We start from the raw sequence: 21,919 nt of genomic DNA on the forward strand, positions 1-21,919 counted from the left end.
AACTCAGCTCGCGCTATTCGTCCACGAGACACAGAGGGCCATGCACACGGGTTTCCGGGTGGATGTCATGTTTCTTGACTTCCGCAAGGCGTTCGATACGGTTCCCCACAGTCATTAATGAACAAAGTAAGAGCATATGGACTATCAGACCAATTCTGTGATTGGATTGAAGAGTTCCTAGATAACAGAACGCAACATGTCATTCTCAATGGAGAGAAGTCTTCCGAAGTAAGAGTGATTTCAGGTGTGCCGCAGGGGAGTGTCGTAGGACCGTTGCTATCCACAATATATATAAATAACCTTGTGGATAACATAGGAAGTTCACTGAGGCGTTTTGAGGATGATGCTGTAGTACATCGAGATGTTGTAACAATGGAAAATTGTACTGAAATGCAGGAGGATCTGCAACGAGTTGACGCATGGTGCAGGGCATGGCAACTGAGTCTCAATGTAGACAAGTGTAATTTGCTGCGAATACATAGAAAGAAAGATCCTTTATCATTTAGCTACAATATAGCAGGTCAGCAACTGGAAGCAGTTAATTCCATAAATTATTTGGGAGTAGGCATTAGGAGTGATTTAAAATGGAATGACCATATAAAATTAATCGTCGGTAAAGCAGATGCGAGACTGAGATTCATTGGAAGAATCCTAAGGATATGCAGTCCGAAAACAAAGGAAGTAGGTTACAGTACACTTGTTCGCCCACTGCTTGAATACTGCTCAGCGGTGCGGGATCCCTACCAGATAGGGTTGATAGAAGAGATAGAGAAGATCAAACGGAGAGCGGCGCGCTTCGTTACAGGATCCTTTAGTAATCACGAAAGCATTACGGAGATGAGAGATAAACTCCAGTGGAAGACTCTGCAGGAGAGAGGCTCAGTAGCTCGGTACGGGATTTTGTTGCAGTTTCGAGAACATACCTTCACCGAGGAGTCAAGCAAGTATACTGCTCCCTCCTACGTATATCTCGCGAAGAGCCCACGAGGATAAAATCAGAGAGATTAGAACCCACACAGAGGCATACCGACAATCTTTCATTCCACGGACAATACGAGACTGGAATAGAAGGGAGAACCGTTAGAGGTACTCAAGGTACCCTCGGCCATACACCGTCAGGTGGCTTGCGGAGTATGGATGTTGATGTAGATGTAGACGTCACAGGTCACAGCCCACATGCACGTGACCACTACCGTGTATTGTAGTATCCGCGCCTGAAACCTATGCACTGCAGGGGGTGTGAAAAGCATTGAAGAAAACTAAACGAGTTCAGTAAATTCAAAAGTGAAATTCTTTGATTTAAGAAATCCGTAGTTCATTTCCGTTTGCGGTTTGTCCTGGCGGCGGTTCGAGTCCTCCCTCGGGCATGGGTGTGTGTGTTTGCCCTTAGGATTATTTAGGTTAAGTAGTGTGTAAGCTTAGGGACCTTAGCAGTTAAGTCCCATAAGAATTCACACACATTTTGAATATTTCCGTTTCTACGAAGGTTCGTCGAACGCACACCCAGAATCTAGATGTCTATATTGCTGACGTTAATCTATTGCTGAATTCGGAAATACGTTTTATGCTCGCATTTTATGACATTTCTCGAAACAGAAAATCTGGTCTGTATTAATTACAGTGGATTCCGCAAAGAACGACTGTATCAAACTCAACTAGCTCTGTTGTCCACGAGAACCAGATAGCAGTTGACACAGGCGCATAAATTGATACCATGTTCCTTCACTTTCAGAAAGGATCCAGGTCCACTCTGCAGGCTAATAAACAAAATACGAGCGCAAAGGATATCAGACCTACTGTGTGACTGCATTTTATTATACAATCACCAAAATGTATTAATGAAATTGTGTATAACGTTCCATGAAACGTTTCGTGGATGAAGTCGCAACAACAGAAAATTGTTCCGAAATGTAGAAATATCTGCAGAGGATCGACTCTTAGTGCTGGAACTGGCAGTTGACCGATAAAAAAATGTAGCTATTGCGGATAAATGGGCAAAAAGATCGATTACTGCGTAACTGCAAGATTGCAGAACAATTACTAGAAGCAGTTACATTTATAATAAAATCTCCCCAGGAGTATGCGCATACGACATTTGACCACAAAACAGTAATGGGGGGAGGGGCGTTACATTTTACTAAACCACTGTCACTTTTACTACTTCATATTTGGTTCAAAGGAAGTCACAGTTTATAATTTATGCACTAGTTAACTAGAATTATAAGATCTACAACGGTCTGTCACATGCGAAGTAAGTACAAAATGTCCTGTTTTAAATCCTATACTGAAAAAACCAGATTCTAGATTGGCGTGAACCGATAACTGATACAAACTGCAATCACCAATTTTATGGTGGTTTAGTGACCTAGGGTTAAAGTCGAACAACCACATAGAATTAATGGCGGGTAAGGCAGGATCTAAGGAATTCACGAAGGTTCAAATGGTTCAAATGGCTCTGAGCACTATGGGACTTAACATCTGAGATCATCAGTCCCCTAGAACTTATAACTACTTAAACCTAAGTAACCTAAGGACATCACACATATCCATGCCCGAGGCAGGATTCGAACCTGCGACCGTAGCGGTGCTGCGGTTCAGACTGGAGCGCCTAGAACCGCACTGCCACCCCGGCCGGCAATTCACGAAGGACACAGCTTATAAACCACGCTTCAATGATGACGTAATTAAACCGAAACCGTTTAATCTATTTTCCTCCGTCTACATTAGAGTAAACTGAAATGAAGTAATATTGCTATAACTACGTCGATCTGTGTGATTAAAACTCCAGCATCTCAGGGTTCTAACAGTGAGAAACACTGCTCTCTAAATCTAAGAGGGGATTCAATAATGTTCATCTATGTTGAGAGGCACTCCGTCTTTAGGCCACAAGTGGTCCATCGGGACCATCCGACCGCCGTGTCATCCTCACTGAGGATGGGGATAGGAGGGGCGTGTGGTCAGCACACCGCTCTCCCGGTCGTTATGATGGTTTTCTTTGACCGGAGCCGCTACTATTCTGTCGAGTAGCTCCTCAATTGCCATCACGAGGGTGAGTGCACCCCGAAAAATGGCAACAGCGCATGGCGGCCCGGATGGTCACCCATCCAAGTGCCATCCACGCCCGGCAGCGCTTAACGTCGGTGATCTCACGGGAACCGCTGTACCCACTGCGGCAAGGCCGTTGCCCTATGATGAGAGCTGAGCACTAATATTCTAACTGAAAATCTGTATGGAACAAAACGTTCCTGTTTTAGCTGTGCTTCAGTCCCTGTTAAAACATTTCAATATTTCCGTGTGATTTAGAATTCGGTTACTAATGATTCGGCATCTTATTGGAAGGAACTATCATAGCTTGTGGCTGTCTGCTTCTGGCACCCCTTTTGTTTTGACTACTACTTCGAGTAAAGGAGAATTATTTTGCTGCTTTTAAAGCAACATTGAACGAGAATTCTGACTGGTGTGAACGTTAGGCGGGGCACGAGTCGTGTCCAGCCGGTTGTCGGTCTTTCAGGGAACCGTCAAAGGAATTTCTTGTCCTTTCTGTTTCAGCGCTAGCAGTAAAGAAAGTTTTGTTTGCTATAACGTCTATTTTTGTTGTTGACATGAGTTGCGTGAGCAGAGACATGGGCCGCGGAGAATGTAATGTTACTGCTACAGGAACATAGATATCAAACGTCATTCTGTGATCGAAGGGATACAAAGCGCAAATTCCGAACGAAAAGTAATATGACCTGCAGAATATTGCCGAAGCACTCAAAGGTCCAACTGAAGACGTGAGGCAGACGACAGATTTGTTACACGTTTGCAGCAGGCGAGAAAGCACTGAACACACCCAAGTATCATAATCCTTTTTATTAAAAATGAAAAGCACAGTACAATCAAAGGAAACAACTGCAAATATATAAGTATTGTTTTTGTGGTCTTCAGTCCAGAAAGTGGTGTGATGCAGCTCTCCATGCTACTCTATCCTGTGCAAGCTTCTTCATCTCCCTGTACCTACTGCAGCCTACATCCTTCTGAATCTGCTTAGTGTATTCATCTCTTGGTCTCCCTCTACGATTTTTTCCCTCCACGCTGCCCTCCAATACTAAATTGGTGATCCCTTGATGTCTTAGACTATGTCCTACCAACCGATCCCTTCTTCTAGTCAAGTTGTGTCACAAATTTCTCTTGTCCCCAATTCTATTCAATACCTCCTCATTAGTTACGTGGTCTACCCATCTAATCTTCAGCATTATTCTGTAGCACCACATTTCGAAAGCTTCTATTCTTTTCTTGTCTAAACTAATTATCTTCCATGTTTCACTTCCATACATGGCCAAATTCCACACAAATACTTTCAGATATGACTTCCTGACATTTAAGTCTATACTGGATGTTAACAAACTTCTCTTCTTCAGAAACGCTTTCCTTGCCATTGCCAGTCTACATTTTATATCCTCTCTACTTCAACCATCATCAGTTATTTTGCTCCTCAAATAGCAAAACTCCTTTACTACTTTAAGTGCCTCATTTCCTAATCTAATTCCCTCAGCATCACCAGACTTAATTCGACTACATTCCATTATCCTCGTCTTGATTTTGTTGATGTTCATCTTATATCCTCCTTTCAAGACACTGTCCATTCCATTCAACTGCTCTTCCAAGTCCTTTGCTGTCTCTGACAGAATTACAATGTCATTGGCGAACCTCAAAGTTTTTATTTCTTCTCCATGGATTTTAATACCTACTCCAAATTTTTCTTGTGTTTCCTTTACTGCTTGCTCAATATACAGATTGAATAACATCGGGGATAGGCTACAACCCTGTGTCACTCCCTTCCCAACCGCTGCTTCCCTTTCATGTCCCTCGACTCTTATAACTGCCATCTGCTTTCTGTACAAATTGTAAATAGCCTTTCGCTCTCTGTATTTTACCCGTGCCACCTTCAGAATTTGAAACAGAGTATTCCACTCAACATTGTAAAAAGCTTTCTCTAAGTCTACAAATGCTAGAAACGAAGGTTTACCTTTCCTTAATCTATCTTCTAAGGTAGTAGGATCAGTATTGCCTCACGTGGTCGAACATTTCTATGGAATCCAAACTGACCAACCCAGAGGTCGGCTTCTATCAGTTTTTCCATTCGTCTGCAAAGAATTCGTGTTATTATTTTGCAGGCATGACTTATTAAACTGTTGATTCGGTAGTTTTCACATCTGTCAACACCTGCTCTCTTTGGGATTGTAATCATTATATTCCTCTTGACGTCTCAGGATATTTCACCTGTCTCATACATCTTGCTCACCAGATGGTAGTTTTGTCAGGGCTGGCTGCCCCAACGCTATCAGTAGTTCTAATGGAATGTTGTCTACGTCCGGTGGTTCTGAGCACTATGGGACTTAACATCTGTGGTCATCAGTCCCCTAGAACTTAGAACTACTTAAATCTAACTAACCTAAGGACATCACACACATCCATGCCCGAGGCAGGGATTCGAACCTGCGACCGTAGCAGTCGCGCGGTTCCGGACTGAGCGCCTGAACCGCTAGACCACCGCGGCGTCTACGTCCGGGGCCTTGTTTCGACTTAGATCTTTCAGTGCTCTGTCAAACTCTTCATGCAGTCTCACATCTCCCCTTTCATCTTTATCTACATACTCTTCCATTTCCATACTACTGTTCTCAAGTACATCGCCCTTGTATAGACCCTCTATACACTCTTTCCACCTTTCTGCTTTCCCTTCTTTGCTTAGAACTAGGTTTCCATCTGAGACCTTGACACTCATACAAGTGGTTCTCTTTTCTCCAAAAGTCTCTAATTTTGCTGTAGGCAGTATGTATCTTACCCCTAGTGATATATGCCTCTAGATCCTTACATTTGTCCTCGAGCCATCCCAGCTTAGCCATTTTACACTTCCTGTCGATCTCATTTTTGAGACGTTTGTATTCCTTTTCGCCTTCTTCATTTACTGCATTTTTGTATTTTCTCCTTTCATAAATTAAATTAAATATTTCTACTGTTACCCATGGATTTCTGCTAGCCCTCGTCTTTTTATCTACTTGATTCTCTGCTGCCTTCACTATTTCATCTCTCAAAACTACCCATTCTTCATCTACTGTATTTATATCCTCCATTCTTGTCAATCTTTCCCTAATACTCTCCCTTAACCTCTCTGCAACCTCCGGTTCTGTCAGTTTATCCAGGTCTCATCTCTTTAAATTCCCACCTTTTTTCAGTTTCTAAAGTTTTAATCTACAGTTCATAACCAATAGATTGTGGTGAGAGTCCACACCAGCCCCTGGAAATGTCTTACAATTTAAAACATGGTTCCTAAATCTCTGTCTTATCATTATATAATCTATCTGAAACCTTCGACTATCTCCAGGCCTCTTCCATGTATACATCCTTCTTTCAAGATTCGTGAACCAGGTGTTAGCTATGATTAAGGTATGCTCTGTGAAAAATTCTACCAGGCGGCTTCCTCTTTCATTCCTTACCCCCATTCCATATTCACCTACTATGTTTCCTTCTCTTCCTTTTCCGACTATCGAATTGCAGTCACCCATGACTATCAAGTTTTCATCTCCCTTCACTATCTGAATAACTTCTTTTATCTAATCATACATATCATCAATCACTTCGTCATCTGTGGAGCTAGTTGGCATATAAACTTGTACTACTGTGGTGGGCGTGGGCTTCGTATCTATCTTGGCCACAATAACATGTTCACTCTGCTGTTTGTAGTAGCTTACCCGCACTCCTATTTTTTTATTGATTATTAAACCTACTCCTGTATTACACCTATTTTATTTTGTGTCTATAACCCTGTAGTCTCCTGATCAGAAGTCTTGTTCCCCCTGACACAGAACTCCACAAATTCACACTATGTCAAACTTTAACCTATCCATTTTCCGTTTTCAAATTTTCTAACCTACCTGCTCGATTACGGGATCTGACATTCCAAGCTCCGATCTGTAGAACGCCATCCTTCTTTCTCCTGATGATATGAGTATTATCCTGATTAAAATGAAAAATATACGAAAGCACTGAATGTTGTCGTTGCTTGTATTCTCGCCGTCTGTTATTTCACGGCTAGTGTATCACTGTTGGCGACTTTTGATAGTAAATAAAAATGGTTTACCCGGAATCACGATATTGACCTTTAACTATACAGCAGATTGTATCAAGTAACCTATTTGACAGGTTGTAGGTATGTGTCAAGTTTCGTAACTTACACATTACTGACGTTCCTTATACGCACTTTAATAAAAGCCCCTCTCGGTGGAGGTTCGAGTCCTCTCTCGGGCATGGGTGTGTGTGGTTATTTTAGTTTAAGTTTGTTTAAGTAGTGTGTAAGTCTAGAGACCAATGACATTGTCAGTTTGGTCCCTTAGGAATTCACACATATTTTAACACATTTCTTTAATAAAATACTTGCATGATTTGCATACGTCACTGGAGATACCAGAAACTATCAGACTGATAGCTGCTATGAAATTCGAAACAGTCCTGATTTGACTGTATCCGGCTGCTAATAACCAAAGTTTTAATGCTAGTCTTTCTTGAGGTAATGCTGGTCGTCAGTAATTAGTATTCTGCGTTAAATTTACTCCTTAGTTTTAATGAGAAACCAGCAAAAAGAGTCAACTTAGATGCGGGGAATCAAACCCATTTTTGGTCATTTTGAACTTCTTCCACTTTTAAGTACTGTTTATGAAGATACTTTTAGAGCATAAACGATTCGAGTCCAGATATTTTTAGTGAATACTCTAGGGTTGGTAACACTGTTAAACAGTGAGACAAGCAATCTTTTGTTCAGAGCATAATGGGAACATGTCGATTGTCACAGTTTGCGTGGTTTGTTTTGTCGGTGTATGAGTTTAGATTAAAGCGTCCTGTTGATTATGAGTGATTCATCTACAGATATGGAAGATAATGCGTCGGAGTATCAGCGTTCTAGCTCAGGTAAGCATATGACTTTGTAAATTTAGTAAGTGAGAATAATCTAAAGTGCTAATAACCAGATTGGGCCGTTGAGATTCAATGAATGATAACAATATTAGCCGTACGTTCTCAGTCATTGCATTTTAAACGAGTATTAGCACGTTCTTCTTTCATCGCAGGAGAGGACACAGGTCCTTAGAAAGGCAGTGCTTCTGTATCAGCCGAAAATAATGTCTGCTGTCAAGGTGGGACAGGGAGCAGGGAAGTAAGGCTTTCACGGTATCCTGAAGAGTGTAAGAAGAGAATTAGGCAACGGCAGAAGGGGTCGGGGCGGAAGATACTACGGGAAAGGGCATAAAGCTGTAAGGTCACAATGTACCTAAATAATAAGAGAGAGAACACGTTTTCATCCCTTCTGGAAACATAGTGATTACAGTCGGCAAAATGTGTACCTTTGGGGACCTATTCAGTCAGGTCTGATTATGAGTTCCCGGAAAAGAGTTGGTTCCGGAAATTCTAAAGTCATTACCTTTAAATATTTATTAATAATTGTAGTCAGATCTGTAAGGGTATATAGCCTCTACGCATAATTAAGTTATCATATATTCAGACTCGTGTCCTGACCGAAACGGGAACATCAAAATGTCATTTTCCCTCACAAAGCTAGGTAAAGATCCGAGCGTGAAGTCACAGCCACTGATCACAAATTCTTGCTAACATTCTTACTAACCTAGCGATAATGATTTCGGTTTAATGGAGAACGCCAGTAACCCAATTTCGCACATTTGTGCACCAGATGATATCTTTAAGACAAGAAAATTAAACGTCCCCCAGACATGAGGTCAGTGAAATGAAGTTCTCAGTCTTCTCATCCTCCATAAACTTGGAGAATTCGATAATAAACAGAAAGAAAAAGGTTGCTGGTTATAGCAGCAACTGGCTAACCATGAGTTGTTTACGTAATGAAACATAATATCCTTTTACCTTGATTTTTGAAGTATACTCTGAATCGCGATGTGCATTTTGACGAAGTTGACTTCTTAACGAAGTTGTGCTATTTCACAACATATTGCGACGTCCAGCAGGGTCCTCTTAGTACCAAACGTCTAGCAGTCACAAAAACGAATATAAGGACATGGAAGATTTCCTGCTATACATTCCACCAGCGGATCACCAGTTTTTAAAGAATCGACAGTGTGACAAGGGCACAACAGTTTCCTCAGCTTCTCAAGAGTAAGTAGACAAAAGCGAATAAAATTTTCTTTATACCTCAACAGCGTAATGTCCTCATTGGAAACATTTGCTATAAGCAGATACAGAGAGTAAAACTATAATTATATATTCAAGAAACATATTTTATTTACTGTTTCATTTGTAAAACTGGAAGACCAAAATAAGGGGGAAGATACAAGAACAATACATTCAGTCTACAAAAGGATCAAGTCCAAAATGTTACTTTTCCAATCAAGGTATCATGTTACAGCACTTTCTTTAATATGAGAATTAACTCTACAAAATAACTTCTGTCATACAAACTCTTTCTTTTACTTAATTATTCCGCAAAAACGTTGCCTATTTTTCTCAAAACTTTCTTATTGTTATTTGATTCACTTGTGCACTGAACGCCCCCTGTGTGCAACGCTTTGGAGAAGTGCTAAGGATAGCAGGAACTGCAATTCAGTTTTAAGCGTAGTACCTCCACCGATTTAACGTTTACGTGTATTTCCCGACACTTTAGCAGAACCAGCTTTACTAAAAATTGGGCGTTTTGGAGAAATCTTTAAAGCTGTATATCAATAAAACTGCATATTTTCGTAGTACACTTGTATGAACACGAAAACCACAAACTATGGCGTGTTAGCTTCGCAACCACTAAACTCAACATGTCGGCCGCTGGGCTATCACGTGTTCTCTTCCATTTGCTCCAGTGTAAAAGCCTATTCGTAGGTGCAGGTATTGATGGTACATATTAGCGAATCCTTTCGCACGGTTCGTCCGAATGCGCATTCGCTCAGGTTCGCTTTTAATCGCTTCGGTGTAAAGGGGGCTTATTGTATGTTCCCTAATTTCGATATTTGTAGTTATCGACTTTTGCTCTGTTTCTGCTTAATCGAAATTCTGTTGCTGCTGATGTGTGTAGTAACTATTCCGAGCTGCCTTTCATACCTTTGTGCAGTGATTTTTGATCTGATGCAAAACATGGCCCAACGACAAAACCGGTAGCACACGCCCGCACGCCAAATCTCACTAGGCTCTGGATGAATACTTCAGATGCTGTAAATATTTGACTAGCATTGTTAAAGCATAAATTCATGTTGGCTTCACTGTGTTTAAAGATTACTTTGCGGGATTTCGGAACATTTGTTGACAGATGTTGTGCATTTACCTACAGTAAACACTCGCTCTTATTTGCAGAGGACGATAGAATCAAGTATTTGCTATCGCACACAATGGCAGTTTTATTGGCAACAAAAAAAGTGATAGCAGCTTTCAATTCGTGAAAAACAACGTTCTCCTATTTCTGATTTGAAATATTAACACCGTTAAGATCTCATGAAGGAAGGAGAAACGTAGAGTATAACGATTTATGGAATATTTTAAATCTAAAGTGGGTTATTTTCCACAGGAGAACGTTAAACGCGGAGGACTGTTTACTTAGGATCACGTGATGCTTCCTGACCGGTATTTGAATCTAGCGTTCGACTTTAGAATGACAAGACGGAATATGCACAAGAGATCACAATAAGCAGTTTCCGGCATTTTGTCCTGTTCTTGGTGTCGAGAGATATGACGCTGTGTTCCATGCGGCGTTTGTGAATATTATGGGTTCTACATATTTAAATGCTGTATAATAATTAAAGCTATTTGGAGTATATTGCTATTACATCACTGACAGAATTTTATGGCGAGAAGAACAAGTTACATAACATGTGGAGATTAAGCCATACTTAGTGGTGCACCATCTATTTCCTTCAAACAGCATATCTTCTACCATGAAACACGTAATATGAAGGCGTCCAATAGTTAACGCAACACATTTTTTTCTGAAAGCAGGTTGCGTTTATTCACGATTCCAGTACACCGTATTATTCCTCAATCTTCTGTCTGCAGAACCCTGTTTTTCAGGGAAATCTCCGTTCACGTTAGTGGTATGCCCGCATGGTACCACTCTACTGGCCAATGTCGGAGTCAACTTCTTGCTTCATCACTAACCTCCCAGTCAACCCCGTACGGATTTCCGCAGAGTGCAGCCTTCACTGGGCCTATAACCGCTGTTTCCGACCTATTTTGTATCTGTATCGATATTTCTATGTCAATATTTAGTGTTGTTCACTTAGTGTGTTATATTCGTCATGGAAGTTCTTTAACTATGTATACATATTTCATGTATGTGAACTTTTGAACGATGTTTTTTAAATTATGCTTCTGGATTTAAATAACTAATGGAATGATTGTTATATAATGTACTGTAAATGACTTTGTCCATAGTCAGAGAATGTAGGGTTGTTTTGATTTTATCCATACTGGATGAGAGGTCGTGGTTGTAAACGTCAATGTTAAAAAATATATCGGCTCAGCCACTTCTTTATAGTGTAAAACACTAAGATTGACGCGTTTCGGAAGTCAAGCTTCCGTCATTAGAATAATAAAAAGTAAAAGAACCTGTTAAAACTCGCTAAAATGGATCATGTACCAGGCACAATAAAATTGATGGTGAAATTAAAACATCGTGGCCACTTCCCTTGTTGCAGCCGTGTCTTCCAAGGTGCATCTCCACATAGTCGTCAAAATATAAAAAACTCTAAAATGGTGTCGCCTATGGTGTTCAACATCTAACCACATGGCTCTCTCCTCTATCGTCGTAAACCGCCCGTGCGTCTTCGTTGATACCACACACCACGTAGGGTTGAATTTAAAAGGTGTGGGGAAGATCCGCAGCTACGGGAGTAGCCTGGTGGAGTGGAGAAGGTGTGGTTGGCGCGCAAGTGGGAACTCGTCCTATGTGACGGGTATGGAGTCTGGGCTGAGCAGTGCTATAGTTAACGTCTCGCTAGCAGTAGCGGATCATTGTGGCTCATATTCTTGTAGTTTTAAGCCAGAAGAGCTTAAAAGCAATATTTATGGGCCTCGGATGCTGTATTTGGTGATAATACAATTGTGGCACTGTTTTTGGCCCTATAAAAATATAATTACGATTCCAAGAAGATCAGTAATGGGGCGAGGCCAACAGTACTGCAATGACTGCATCACCGCCATGGTAACAGCCGCTGTAAATCAGGCCAACAGTACCACCAGCCGTACACTAAATTCTTTATATTTGGCACTCTGTAATGGACTAGGTATCTATGAAATGTCGTTGATTTTAATAATAATCGTGGTGTTGCTAAAAATTCTACTTTACAGTCGTGAATATCCCAAATCACAAACCTGGACAGGAATCCTATCCTAGTGAATTTAATTCCGACTGTCCTTATTTGTCATGGAAAGTCTTATTCCGCAGCTGTAAAGATAGTTGTAATTGCTTTCTAATGTGTGGAGTTATAATGTTTAAGGTTCAGTTTTATAATTTGAGAAATAATTCACTTCCAGTTCAATTTTTGACCAATCTGCAGCATTTCTTAAACTTGCCTTACTTGAAAAGCTTCCTAAAAACAATACATCTACATCTACATCCATACTCCGCAAGCCACCTGGCGGTGTGTGGCGGAGGGTACCTTGAGTACCTCTATCGGTTCTCCCTTCTATTCCAGTCTCGTATTATTCGTGGAAAGAAAGATTGTCGGTATGCCTCTGTGTGGGCTCTAATCTCTCTGATTTTATCCTCATGGTCTCTTCAAGAGATACACGTAGGAGTGAGCAATATACTGCTTGACTCCTCGGTGAAGGTATGTTCTCGAAACTTCAACAAAAGCCCGTACCGAGCTACTCAGCGACTGTCGTGCAAAGTCTTCCACTGTAGTTTATCTATCATCTCCGTAACGCTTTCGCGATTACCTAATGATCCTGTAACGAAGCGCTCCGCTCTCCGTTGGATCTTCTCTATATCTTCTATCAACTCTATCTGGTACGGATCCCACACTGCTGAGCAGTATTCAAGCAGTGGGCGAACAAGCGTACTGTAACCTACTTCCTTTGTTTTTGGATTGCGTTTCCTTAGGATTCTTCCAATGAATCTCAGTCTGGCATCTGCTTTACCGACGATCAACATTATATGATCATTCCATTTTAAATCACTCCTAATGCGTACTCCCAGATAATTTATGGAATTAACTGCTTCCAGTTGCTGACCTGCTATATTGTAGCTAAATGATAAAGAATCTTTCTTTCTATTTATTCGCAGCACATTACACTTATTTACATTGAGACTCAATTGCCATTCCCTGCACCATGCGTCAATTCGTTGCAGATCCTCCTGCATTTCAGTACAATTTTCCATTGTTACAACCTCTCGATATACCACAGCATCATCCGCAAAAAGCCGCAGTGAACTTCCGATGTTATCCAGAAGGTCATTTATACATAATTCGAATAGCAACGGTCCTACGACACTCCCCTGCGGCACACCTGAAATCACTCTTACTTCGGAAGACTTCTCTCCATTGAGAATGACATGTTGCATTCTGTTATCTAGGAACTCTTCAATCCAATCACACATTTGGTCTGATAATCCATATGCTCTCACTCTGTTCATTAGACGACTGTGGGGAACCGTATCGAACGCCTTGCGGAAGTCAAGAAACATGACATCCACCCGGGAACCCGTGTGCATGGCCCTCTGTGTCTCGTGGACGAATAGCGCGAGCTGGGTTTCTCACAATCGTCCCTTTCGAAACCCTATGCTGATTCCTACAGAGTAGATTTCTAGTCTCCAGAAAAGTCATTGTACTCGAACATAATACGTGTTCCAAAATTCTACAACTGATCGACGTTAGAGACATAGGTCTACAGTTCTGCACATCTGTTCGACGTCACTTCTTAAAAACGGGGATGACCTGTGCCCTTTTCCAATCATTTGGAACGCTACGCTCTTCTAGAGACCTACCGTACACCGCTGCAACAAAGGGGGCAAGTTCCTTCGCGTACTCTGTGTAAAATCGAACTGGTATCCAATCAGGTCCAGCGGCCTTTCCTCTTTTGAGCGATTTTAATTGTTTCTCTTTCCCTCTGTCGTCTATTTCGATACCTACCATTTTGTGTTTTGTGCGACAATCTAGACAGGGAATCATAAATGAAAATATCATTTATTGTTGCATTTTTGCACTTCGATCAGAATTACGAAGTTTTATCAGTGATCATATCATGAGAAGGCGTTTGAACTTGAATTTAATGTGTTGTTGGCATTTGCACAGCCAATTATATTTTGAGTAGGTTAAAAGACTGCTCGTCAAAGCATATTTGTTATTTAAAGAGTTATAATTTGTTGTGTTTTATATAATTAATAATGAAGCAAAACAAAGGCACCTTCATAGCCAGTGTTCTTAGATTTGCATTCTGTTTAATCAATTCAAACTTAGTTTAAAAAAGAAATATTTGGTATGGCGGCTACTGTAGAATAAGTTGGTTAATGCACAGGCATAGAGAACCGGTACTAAGCAATGATGCATAGAATATGATCATTTATAGACCCCCCAGCGATTTAAATCAAAATCATTTCATGCTCTTCCCTGTCTAGTATTGCTACTAGTTTCGTGTGTGTTGGTGATTGGTTCCATAAACTGTTGCATCTAATTCATTTAAAATACGTGTTGTTCAGAGGGATATGTTACTGTTTGCTATCTCATTGGTCATTTGTTTGTACGACTTCCAAGTTAGCAGTACATTTATAAGCATGGTTAGATTACTGTGTTGTAATGTGAACTAAACACTTTTTTCCAAAGCTGTTTCACAGAGGAAGACCGCACTGCAGTTCCTTCTCTAAATCCTCGCACAAACGAAAAAATGGCTGACATCGAAATAAGTGTCCAAGGAATAGAAAAGCAACTGGAATCACTCAACAGAGGAAAGTCCACTGGACCTGACGGGATACCAATTCGATTCTACACAGAGTACGCGAAAGAACTTGCCCCCCTTCTAACAGCCGTGTACCGCAAGTCTCTGGAGGAACGGAAGGTTCCAAATGATTGGAAAAGAGCACAGGTAGTCCCAGTCTTCAAGAAGGGTCGTCGAGCAGATGCGCAAAACTATAGACCTATATCTCTGACGTCGATCTGTTGTAGAATTTTAGAACATGTTTTTTGCTCGAGTATCATGTCGTTTTTGGAAACCCAGAATCTACTATGTAGGAATCAACATGGATTCCGGAAACAGCGATCGTGTGAGACCCGACTCGCTTTATTTGTTCATGAGACCCAGAATATATTAGATACAGGCTCCCAGGTAGATGCGATTTTTCTTGACTTCCGGAAGGCGTTCGATACAGTTCCGCACTGTCGCCTGATAAACAAAGTAAGAGCCTACGGAATATCAGACCAGCTGTGTGGCTGGATTGAAGAGTTTTTAGCAAACAGGACACAGCATGTTGTTATCAATGGAGAGACGTCTACAGACGTTAAAGTAACCTCTGGCGTGCCACAGGGGAGTGTTATGGGACCATTGCTTTTCACAATATATATAATTGACCTAGTAGATAGTGTCGGAAGTTCAATGCGGCTTTTCGCGGATGATGCTGTAGTATACAGAGAAGTTGCAGCATTAGAAAATTGTAGCGAAATGCAGGAAGATCTGCAGCGGATAGGCACTTGGTGCAGGGAGTGGCAACTGACCCTTAACATAGACAAATGTAATGTATTGCGAATACATAGAAAGAAGGATCCTTTACTGTATGATTATATGATAGCGGAACAAACACTGGTAGCAGTTACTTTTGTAAAATATCTGGGAGTATGCGTGCAGAACGATTTGAAGTGGAATGATCATATAAAATTAATTGTTGGTAAGGCGGGTACCAGGTTGAGATTCATTCGGAAAGTCCTTAGAAAATGTAGTCCATCAACATAGGAGGTGGCTTACAAAACACTCGTTCGACCTATACTTGAGTATTGCTCATCAGTGTGGGATCCGTACCAGATCGGGTTGACGGAGGAGATAGAGAAGATCCAAAGAAGAGCGGCGCGTTTCGTCACAGGACTATTCGGTAACCGTGATAGCGTTACGGAGATGTTTAACAAACTCAAGTGGCAGACTCTGCAAGACAGGCGCTCTGCATCGCGGTGTAGCTTGCTGTCCAGGTTTCGAGAGGGTGCGCTTCTGGATGAGGTATCGAATATATTGCTTCCCCCTACTTATATGTCCCGAGGAGATCACGAATGTAAAATTAGAGAGATTAGAGCGCGCATGGAGGCTTTCCTACAGTCTTTCTTCCCGCGAACCATACGCGACTGGAACAGGAAAGGGAGGTAATAACAGTGGCACGTAAAGTGCCCTCCGCCACACACCGTTGGGTGGTTGCGGAGTATAAATGTACATGTAGACGTAGGTATAGAGGAAGAGTTTAGCATATGTATCAAGGAAGGTCAGGTTAGCCTTAGCACTACTTTCTACTTTCTTATATTGCTTGGGCCGGCCGAAGTGGCCGTGCGGTTAAAGGCGCTGCAGTCTGGAACCGCAAGACCGCTACGGTCGCAGGTTCGAATCCTGCCTCGGGCATGGATGTTTGTGATGTCCTTAGGTTAGTTAGGTTTAACTAGTTCTAAGTTCTAGGGGACTAATGACCTCAGCAGTTGAGTCCCATAGTGCTCAGAGCCATTTGAACCATTATATTGCTTGAGACATAAATGCCTAATTAGGCTGGCGACCGAGTTTCATATGTAATGTTACAACTTGTTTTTGTGTTGGGAGAACGTCTGTTCCCTGACGCGCTTGTTTACTGTTAGTTATACTCTGCTGGGGTGTTTCGGATACGAACCCCAGTTTCATTGTTCTGTTACCCTTAGGTTATCTCACGGTCACTACTTCTCAAAAATTCCTCGCAGAAGTATAATGTTAGTATCGATTGTCGTTTCATGTAGTTAATGTTACTGTTACAGGCCAAACGGATTGAAGTCGGAAGGTGCGAGATTCTGTCTGTAGGGTGACTGAGGAAGAACAGTCCAACGGAGTTTTGTTAGCTGAAGCGACTCTCTGTGCTTTTGTTTACTGCCAGGTCTCTATAGACATTCTGGAAGCGCCTGCAAATATATGCGATGCTCTGGTTATCCAATAAAAGGAACTCAATGATAGGTCTTTACTTAGAACTCCCCTCCCTTAGAGACGCCATTGTGAAGGCTTCATGAAGCTCCACAGCCTGCCGGAAATTAATGAAACTATACGGACTGTAAAGGGAGTATTCCACGATGCCCCACAACAAATTCCACATTTTCCCAGCCGAAATTCGCTGAGAATAAATGTGTTGCATTACTTATTCAACACCCCTTGAATTTGCAAATGAACTGAGTTTTTCTTTTAATTTCTTAAGAATATTTGCTGTCATGAAAATAGAAATTTGTGTCAAATACCAACAGATGATATTTCAAAATATTTTTACGTTGTTACTGGTTTTCGATAATACTTCTTCTTAACCTGTTTTCACATATTGATTACTGGTGTGTGGTGGAGTAATTATTTAACAAATAGACTACTGCATACACTACTGACGAGATTTCCTCTACTGTAACACTTTTAAATTACATTAGAATATTTGTTGCTAGGCATTTGACCTTTTGTACCTTTGAACAGTTTTCTTTATGCATTTGCAGAAAACCTAATTTTGCGGAGTAATTTTTGGAATGTCAGAAGGAGACCACAGCACACACACAAAGTGAATGTAGTCATTTCAAGTTGAAATAAGAAAATACATTAAATCTTTACTACAGGGCTGGCTACTGGCGAAATCCTAAAGCCCCTACTTGGAGAATAAAAGTGGTATGTCACACTTTCTGTGACCCGTATAGGGAAATTAGGAACAGGATGATATCCACATTACTGCTCCCATATCGTTCGTAATGTGTTTGTCAACTGGTGGCCTGTGAGGCACTAACGTCTTTTGGGGGCAGTAATTTACCGATACATTTCCCGCATTGGGGATGGAGAGAGTTTGAGCAGCTAATTGATTCGTCTCCTATGGGAGTAATTGTTAATCTATTTGTCTTTTCCCGAGCACATCTCCGGTAGCAAACAATTACCCCGATAATGTGACTGTCAGTGCCAATTACAACAGCTAACGCGGTAATACATCTCTTCACGCACTGTTTCAGTACGTTCGCATTGTAAATAACACCACTCACTAGAGACAGTCCACTGAGGATTATTCGAAACATTCCGTGTAAGTGTTTACTTATTTACTGTAAGGTAAAACTGAAAATCATATGACGTAAATAACGCAAAAGTGAGGCACGAAAGAACTATACAAATATACTAGCTAATTAGTATACAAATGGGCCAACGGCCTTGCTGCAGAGGTAACACCATTTCCCGTCAGATCACCGAAATAAAGCGCGGTGGAGCACTTGGATGGGTTACGGTCCGGGTGCGCCGAGTGCTATTGGCACGCAAAGTGCACTCAAGCCCTTATGACGCCAGTTGAGAAGCTACTTGACTGAGAAGTAGCGGATCCGGTCATGAAAACTGACAACACCCATGAGAGCGGGCCGGCCGAAGTGGCCGTGCGGTTAAAGGCGCTGCAGTCTGGAACCGCAAGACCGCTACGGTCGCAGGTTCGAATCCTGCCTCGGGCATGGATGTTTGTGATGTCCTTAGGTTAGTTAGGTTTAACTAGTTCTAAGTTCTAGGGGACTAATGACCTCAGCAGTTGAGTCCCATAGTGCTCAGAGCCATTTTGAACCATGAGAGCGGTGTGCTTACCATACGCCCCTCCACATCTGCATCCAGTGACACCTATCAGCTGAGTCGGTACCATTGGGTCTTCCGAAGCCTTTTCGGACAGAGTTTAGTTTATTTTAATATAGAACTGTGACATGTGAACAATGAGGGGCTTTATGAATAACACAAATCCATCAGTGCTCTATGTCCAGGAAAGCTCTATGTCCAGCCAGGCAATAGCCTTTTGAAGAAGCCATTAGGACTCGTCCCAGTGTGCTTGTAGTATTCTTATTGGAAATGTGGTCCACTGTCTGCTCCTTTACGTGGCGATCTCATTCAAGACTATGTACGATATCCGCATCTGCATCGGCATCTACATCTGCATATATACTCCGCTAGCCACCAAGCGGTGTGTGGCGGAGGAAACAATTCGCGCTAAAGTCATATTCCACTCCCCCCCCCCCCCCCCCCGTTCCACTCGCGGAGCGCCGGCCGGTGTGGCCAAGCGGCTGTAGGCGCGTCAGTCTGGAACCGCGCGGCCGCTACGGTCGCAGGTTCGAATCCTGCCTCGGGCATGGATGTGTGTGATGTCCTTAGGTTAGTTAGGTTTAAGTAGTTCTAAGTTCTAGGGGACTGATGACCTTAGATGTTAAGTCCCATAGTGCTCAGAGCCATTTGAACCATTTGAACCACTCGCGGATCGCGCGAGGGAAAAACGACTCTCTGAATATCTTGGTGCGAGCTCTAATTTCCATTATCTTTGAGTGGTGATCACTGCACGATATGGTAATAATATATGCTCAACAACCTCGGCGAAGTTCGGATTTCGAAAGTTAGTGAACAGCCCCTTCCGTTTAGCGCGTCGTCTATCTGCAAGTGTATCCCACTTCCTGCTTGTAATAGGATGCTTTGCATCTTGCATCCTCGGATAAACGGCTCTGAGCACTATGAGACTTAACACCTGAGGTCACCAGTCCACTAGACTTCGAACTACTTAAACTTAACTAACCTAAGGACATCACACACATCCATGCCCGAGGCAGGATTCGAACCTGCGACCGAAGCAGCAGCGCGGTTAGGGACGGAAGTACCTAGAACCGCTCGGCCACCCGGCCGGCCTTGCATGCTTGGTTCGGATGTAGTTGCGGTGGTTCTACAATCTTCTTGGCAGCTGCACGTCATTAGGCAGTACGGTTTGGTCAGTCTGATTCTCCAGGACATGTCCGGCAGACACTGCTCAATTAGCTCTTCAGTACTGTGCTCAATCGTAAGGAGCATGAAACTTCCCGGAGGATTGAAACATGTGCCGGACCGAGACTCGAACTCGGAAACTTCGTCTTTCCTAGGCAAGAGCTCTACCGACTGAGCTACCTAAGCACGACTTAATTCTACCAGTATGTCGTCTTCTACCTTCCATATGCACAGAAGCTCTCCTGCGAACCTTGCACAACTAGCACTCCTGGAAGAAATGCTAGTTCTGCGAGGTAATTATGGCAATTATGAACTGTTAAATCAGTCTTCGTAGAAATGAGCTGAGGGATATTTAATTAAGGTATCCATACATGCTATAAAAATGGGTTTATGTATGTGTGTGTGTTTCTCATCTCCTCCTAAACCACTGGGTAGATTTCAACCAAACTTTGTACACAGTCTCCTACTGTCAAGTGACAATCACTGCAGAATTCAGAACCACCTACGTATCACAGTTCAGAAAATATGAGGTAAAACAATGAGATGCATGAAAGACTGTCGCATCATGCAGGAGGTTTAAATTTATTTATTCTGTGCTACTACCTATTCGCAATAAAATTTCGCAGGCAGTACCCACATATGCCGCTAAATGCACCTGCAAAATGATATCTTGTTACCACACATATTTCAGGAGGTATGACGTTATAAAAACATAGGATTGTCAAAACTTGTCGCATCAGGCGTGACGTTTAAATTTATTACTCCCTTGCTATTAACTCTAATCGCAACATATTTCGCTGACAGTATTCACATACACCGTCAAATGTACCTGAACAGGTATATCACTGTACGACACAAGTCCAAGAGAAATGACGTCATCAATACAGAGATGCGTGAGAAAATGCCGGAATATCCATGAAATTTTAATACGTCTATTCTTTACTACTAAGCCACTCCTACTGCCGCTTAAGGAACTCCTTGACACCTTGCCGCGTTTTTGACAGCTTTCAATTGCGAAGCGCCAACGGCTACAGGCGAAAACGACAGCCCTCTACATAGCTATGCAGTGGTGTTGCCATAGAGATGTTTACGAAATCGCGTTGTAGATACCCGAAGCAGCAATACTTATACGTTAATACTTTATGCTCATTTCTTTGTACGACTGTTTGATAATTTCAGAGGTATTACCACGAATACATGGAAACGACATTTTGACGTTATTAGGGGAGATCGGGGAAATACCGTGCACATAAGCCATTCTTCAAATATTTCGTATTTTTCGAACTCAATTCAAATGCTGAACACCTTTTTTTGGGCAAGAAATCAATGCCCACACGTTTATGGCTTCATATTTGCTATATTACATCGATTTACGTTCCTACAGCTGTTTTACAAAAGTGTTACAGTGCACGCCGAGGGGTGAGGTAATACCGCACAATATATCTTATGATACAGCATTGCACATAAAATGACAAAAACTCTGTAAAAATAAATCAAATTAAGAAATTCGAAATTCAGAATTTATTTAGAATTGAAACAGATAAATTTTACAACTTATCAAAGTTTCTAAAGACACAGAATCCTTTTACTGGTAAAACAAAATTATTGGATTTTGTTGTCAACTTGTCTCTGAACACATTTATCCCCTGTTTTAATGGCAGTAGTCGCAAATATAACTTTCAGCTGTGTCACATGCACTACACAAGGAAAACTTGTAAGATGACACACATAACACACGCACATACTTCCAGATATATAGTTCACGAAAATTCCAAAAGAAATTACCATATGGGGCAATACCGTTCACCACGGAGCAATACCGTGCTTTGGGCACGGTATTGCGCCGAGACAACATGAATCGCCATTTTAAATTCTAACCCAACAATCACGAAATTTAACGTCTAACATTTGATGTTTAAAAGAAGATCAAGAAATGCGTAATTAAATAGAGCTACTGTAAATATTAGTGCTATTACATATTTCGCTCACCTCTAGACTTATTATCCTC

The 21,919-nt window shown here is 41.7% G+C and overlaps 1 pseudogene; it reads right to left on the reverse strand.

The window, feature by feature from the left end:
• Nucleotides 1–3,068: 3,068 nt before the first annotated feature.
• Nucleotides 3,069–3,186, reverse strand: LOC124597141 (annotated as a pseudogene).
• Nucleotides 3,187–21,919: the final 18,733 nt, after the last annotated feature.

Source organism: Schistocerca americana, chromosome 2, assembly GCF_021461395.2.
Source record: "Schistocerca americana isolate TAMUIC-IGC-003095 chromosome 2, iqSchAmer2.1, whole genome shotgun sequence".
Classification (NCBI taxonomy): domain Eukaryota; kingdom Metazoa; phylum Arthropoda; class Insecta; order Orthoptera; family Acrididae; genus Schistocerca; species Schistocerca americana.